General features: G+C 47.0%; 1 non-coding gene across 1 annotated transcript; it reads left to right on the top strand.

Annotated features, from left to right (window-relative positions):
- The first annotated feature begins 1,056 nt into the window (after nt 1-1,056).
- Trnaa-ugc lies at nt 1,057-1,130 on the top strand. The gene has a single exon. It is a non-coding gene; the product is annotated as a tRNA-Ala (tRNA).
- The last annotated feature ends 4,878 nt before the right edge of the window (nt 1,131-6,008 follow it).

Here is a 6,008-nt window from a genome sequence, read left to right as displayed (position 1 = left end):
TCTTTTTTAAACAGGTTGGCACTGAAGGACCAAAGACGTGCAGTGTGAAACAGGTTGGCGCTCAGGGACCAAAGACGCGCAGTGTGACTGGCCAGCGTTACTGCGATATGCTTCGCCAGCATGTCATACCCGCCCTACAGGAGAGAGACGCACTGAACTCAGCAGTTTTCATGCAAGATGGGACCCCACCACACATCGCTCGTGAAGTTCACCTGCTTCTCCAAAACAAATTTGGGAAACGATCGGATTATCAGCCGATCGTTTCCAAATGCTTGGCCGGCGCGATCACCTGATCTCACTCCCTGTGATTTCTGGTTGTGAGGCTACCTGAAGGACCGGGCTTACCAGGGGAACATTCACACATGTGCTGATCTGATGCGCAGCATATCAAGAGATGTAGCCAGCATACATACGGACATGCTTCGTTCTGCTGTGCAAAATGCAATCCTGCTCTTTCAGGCTCTTCTGCACGCTGACGGGCGCCATATTGAGCCCCTTCTGTAGCAGTAATGGTACCGGTGTGTAATGGTATGATGTACCGTAGCAGCTCATTAAAAGTGTTGAATTGATTCTGCATTATTTCCCTTCCCCAAATCCCTAACATTAATGCTATCAAGTTTGGTACTCGTACGGTAGTTAGTTCCCGTGTTATTACGTGTTAAATAGGGAAAGTTTAATTATAGCCACCTGGTATGTTATAATGATGAAATGATTCAAAAAAGTTTGCATGTTAGTGTTATTTTGTTATTATTGCTGCTAGTACGACCACTGTCACTATCGGTACTACTACTATTGCTACGCTTACCTCCACGATATTTAATTGTGCTTCTGTTGTTATGGGTGATCAGTGAAAACTATCTATACTAAGATGGTATCTGTTCTTTCGGACATGTCCGAAAGAACAGATACCATCGGTGATCATACAGCTCGTTAGAATGAAATTACAGTGAAATGGGCGGGGGCACTACGAATGCAGTGTGGGACAATACGTTGAGAATGTGGGTTTCGCGGGAGGCGTGCCAGAGATAAATCCCTGCAGTCGCGCTATCCTCTGTGTCCTCGGTGGCTCAGATGGATAGAGCGTCTGCCATGCAAGCAGGAGATCCCGGGTTCGAGTCCCGGCCGGGGCACACGTTTTCATCTGTCCCCGTTGACATATGTCAACGCCTGTAAGCAGCTAAAGGTGTTAATTTCATTGGAAAACTATCTATCCCTACTGCTTACCGTTAGCTATTTGCGAATTTTTATATCAAAGCTGTTATAGTGACACACTAGTTTGTAGGTGCACTGCTGGCTCCGAGGGCACTGCAGAGGGTGTTGTGGAGGAATCTGAATTTCCTTCGTTTATATCAGTGGTCCCTGGTGGGCGCGTGGCGATATCTAATGTTGATGATCACAGCATGACGACCAGTGTCAGTACTGTCGCTCGCACTCCGTCGCTGCAGAGATCAATATTTCAGTCTCTGAAGTGCAGAATGAGCGTATTGGTTCAAATAATGATGCGCCTCCCAAGCCCCCCTGGGCCCTGCTTCATCAAAGCAGTCCACGATCTGTCATGTTGACTCGTGATGCAGAATATAGTTGACATATGGTGTTCCATGACGTCGGCGCAGCTGTTGTTGCACACAGCAGTAGCCACGTCCCCATACACAGGGCGTTCCAAGATAATGTGGCCAACAGCTTCAGTCATTGTTTCTTTCCTTCTGATTCGACAGAAGTACTTGGTATTATGGACTGTGACCCGCCAGAAAATGCGTACGTGGACAGTGAGGAAACTTTGCTAATTCGAGGGTAATTCTAAAAGTAAAGGCCATTTATTCCTAAAGACTTTTTTTATTCTAGATAACGCAGGAAAACTTATTTTACATAATATTTTTATATTTTAGCCGTCCGCCTGCTTAGCTGCGTGGTAACGTGCTCGCCTCCCATGCAAGCGGGCCCGGGTTCGATTCCCGGCCGGGTTGGTGATATTGTCTGCTCGGGGACTGGGTGCTGTTTTGTCCTCATGAACATTTCATCCTCCTCACCGACGCGCAAGTCGCCCAATGTGGCGTCGACTGAAGTAAGACGTGCACTCGGCGGTCGAACTTCCCCGAGTGGGGCCTCCCGGCCAACGATGTCATTCGCTCATTTCCTTTTTTTATATTTTCGCCATTTTTCTAAGTACAAATTTAAACACTTGTCGTTGCGTTCCCAGAGCTCTCTTTTGCCTCTACTTAATCAGTTGCCGCCAAGTTGTTGAACCAGTCAGTAGCGTCTTCTTTCAGTTTGCTGTGATTTTTCAAGGTGTTTTCTGCCCAACAAGTGCTTCAGTTTCAGAAAAAAAAACAGTAATCACTTGGGGCGAACTTTGAGCTATAAGGCGTAAGTTCTAAAACTCTTTGTTAAACTGCAGAAGCAAGTCTTCGGTCAACGCAGCAGATTGACGAATGTTGTCGCGAAAAAGAACAGTGCCACTGAACAACAATCCACGCAGTTTGTTTCCAGCGGCGTGGCGCAGTGGGTGAATGGTCCAACAGTGGGTTGCTCGATTTATGGTCTCACCTCTAGGCATGAAGTCGATGAGCATAAGGCCCATTCGATCCCAGAACACAGTGGCCAAACCTCTTTGGCACTGGAATTTATTTGACTTTCTTAATCATGCTGAAGATCGTCAGTGATACCATTCCATTGAATGGTCCTTCGATTGTGGATTTTTATGTGAAATCGAGGTCTCGTCACCAATAACAGTGCGGATGAAAAACTCCTCGCCACCCTTGGGCGAGTCAGAAAATTCAGCGCAGCTCCCACTTGTTTTTCGCGCATCTGTCAAAAGTTAAGGAACCGACCTGGCACACGCTTTTCTACAGTGCAGATCACAATTAACAACTCGATAAAGAGCTGATCGCGAATTTTCAGGAAACCACAAAATCAGTCCATCGATAGTGAAACGTCCTGCTGAATTTTTCCTCAGTCTTTGATTTGAGTTCGTCAGTCATAACTGAAGGTTAACCTGATCGTTCGTCCTTATGAATATCCGTTCGTCCGCCATTAAACATTACGCACTATTTTCGGACTGATGCTTCATTCGTCACATTTCCACAAAATTCGTTTATCTGTCTAAATTTCAACAGGGCGGACGTTTTTTTTTTACTTTCGCAGATCACCTCACTCCTGATGGGATCATTGATTTTGTCACACATTTTAAAATCGCACAGATAAGCGGTAAACGATCGCTCGCTCTCGCTATTGATATCAATGCAATGGCGGCAATGATAAGGAATGTCAAAAATATGACGGGGAGACTGTGGGACATGAAACGTTATTTTCTTCCAGAACGCCCATCGTAAAACCAGTGCTGATTCACGCATTAGTTTATCACATACAGGATACTGTCACATTACTGTGAGCACCATCTATATTCGTAGTCGACATGCAATAACCACTCATAGATGCAAGGTGGCAGCACTAGCAGTGGAGGGTATGTAAAGCCTGTCGAGATTAAAGTATCTGTACGTGGCAAAAATGGCACAATCCGAAACCAGCGTCGAGGCAATTGTTGTGCAGCGTGGGCCTTAGATGACAATGGTGAGCGATGGCTGTTACATGTGTACGGGTGAAAAGACGTGCAACTGTTGACCAGCTGACCTTCCAGATCAGTCAAGGGGCTACCAACAGTGTCTCCTCAACGACCGTTCAGCGAATGTTGCTGCGTATGGGCCTCCACAGCAAGCGCCTGGTTCATGGACCCATGGTGACTACTGTTCTTCGGCGATGAAGGCTGAAAACTGCACGCCAGTAGCTCATCTTGACGTCTACTGAATGGCTTCAGGTGGCCTTTTCAGATGAATCACGTTTGATGCTCCATTGGACAGATGGCTGTTGGCGTCAATGGCGTGAAACGTGTGAAAGGAAACAACTGCCACCAGGAGGGATAGTTATGGTCTAGGGAATGTTTTCATGGCATTCAGTGGGTGATCTCGTCATAATGGGAGGCACAATGCATCAATACAAGTATACATCTTTCTTTCTTTTGCTGGTGCCTAATCCCGCGTTCTCGCAGGGTCGGCACGGTTAGGAACGGATAGGAACGGATTTGGCAAGGTTAGTTACCGCCACCCCCCCCCCCCCCCCCGGGGGAAATTAGTGTACCCAAGCTGTCAGCGTCTAGTGTAATCCATGGAATAGTGCGAACGTGTTCAGATGTCTGCGAGTCATGTAACTGAGACGGAACGTGGGGACCAGCCCGGTATTCACCTAGCGGGATGTGGAAAACCGCCTAAAAACCACATCCAGGCTGGCCAACACACCGGCCGACGTCGGTAATCCGCTGGGCGGATTCGATCCGGGATCGGCGCTCCTACCCGAGTCCAGGAAGCAGCGCATTAGCGCTCTCAGCTAACCTGGCGGGCCCAATACAAGTATGCATTTATCAAAAAAAAAAAAAAAAAAAAAAAAAAAAAATGGCTCTGAGCACTATGGGACTTAACTTCTAAGGTCATCAGTCCCCTAGAACTACTTAAACCTAACTAACCTAAGGACATCACACACATCCATGCCTGAGGCAGGATTCGAACCTGCGACCGTAACGGTCGCGCTGTTACAGACTGTAGCGCATAGAACTGCTCGGCCACCCCGGCCGGCATGCATCTATCGGTGGCAATATGTCCACCCTTACATGCAGCATGATGGCATCTACCAGCAGGACAATGCAACGGTCAAGCACCTCGCAGTATACGTGTGTGTCTCAAAGAGTACTAGTAGGAGTTTACCATACTCGCCTGGCCACCAGGGGATTTAAGTCCTATCGAAAACCTGTTGAACCACGTCGCTCGCGCTGCTCGCACCATGGAACCTTAACAGAGAAACCCAGCACAGCTGGCCACTGCAGTGGAGTCGGTATAGCTCTACGTCCCTGTGGATACCTTCCAGAACCCCACTGCACGTCTCGCGCTGCAAAAGGTAGTTATTCAGACGTTTTGACAAGTGGTCACATTAATGTCACGTTCCATCCCATAGTCATCCAGACTGCTCGAATAAGCTTTTGAAAATGGTTCAAATGGCTCTGAGGACTATGGGACTTAACGTCTGAGGTCATCAGTCCCCTGGAACTTAGAACTACTGAAACCTAAGGATATCACACGCATCCATGCTCGAGGTAGGACTCGAACCTGTGACCGTAGTGGTCGCGCGGTTCCAGACTGTAGCGCCCAGAACAGCTCGGCCACCCCGGCCGGCGAATAAGCTCTTCATTTGCTGGCTGAAACTCAGCACGTAAGGACTCTGAAGCTCTATCCACACACGAGATGTCATTTCCTTTTCCTCGGGCACCAACACACCGTAAGCTTATGTACAAACTCCTCTAGCACTGCGGACGTAGTGCCAGCTATAATATTCTCTTGATCTTCTCATATACCCAACACTGTGCTCCAGCTACTCTGAAAGAAAGTCCATCCGAGGCTTTGTATGTACGGACAACCATCCGAAATCAGCTGTTAGACGCCAACTCCAATCCTCGTTTCTGTTTTCCGAACAGTGGCCACTTCCCACGGCCAAGCTGCTATCAGCCGGAAGCCTCAACTGGAAACTGTATAGTGGTGCGACAGAAATACTTGTAGAATTTAGTATTAAATCAAGTAAGAAGATTGAAGAGTGTTTCTGTGAATTTCTTAAGTTGTTTACATGATCAGCCATTTATAAGACGAACATATCTTGACTAGTAGAAAAATGATACAGTTAAGGCATTGTATAAGAAAGACAGTAAAAAAATAGCACCAAACGTTTGACCAGCTTCAGTTTTTCCAACAGCCTTAAAAAATTTAAATATGTGGGCCTATAAGCTGCTTCTTAACCACGTGACTAGAAATAACATATTTCGAAGAGGAGTGAACAGGAAAGAGTGGTTTATTAAGTATCAGGCTTCATCCAAATGGTGACTAATTTCATGACTTGTCCCACGAGCTTCCATTTTCTGGCCCCGCTAACGAAAGCACTTAGTGTGAATACGCTGCCATTTTCAGGCCTATCAC

The sequence above is a fragment of the Schistocerca americana genome, chromosome 5 (genome assembly GCF_021461395.2).
Source record: "Schistocerca americana isolate TAMUIC-IGC-003095 chromosome 5, iqSchAmer2.1, whole genome shotgun sequence".
NCBI lineage: Eukaryota > Metazoa > Arthropoda > Insecta > Orthoptera > Acrididae > Schistocerca > Schistocerca americana.
Note: the sequence above shows the minus strand (reverse complement) of the source record. Positions and strands in the feature narration are given on the sequence as shown.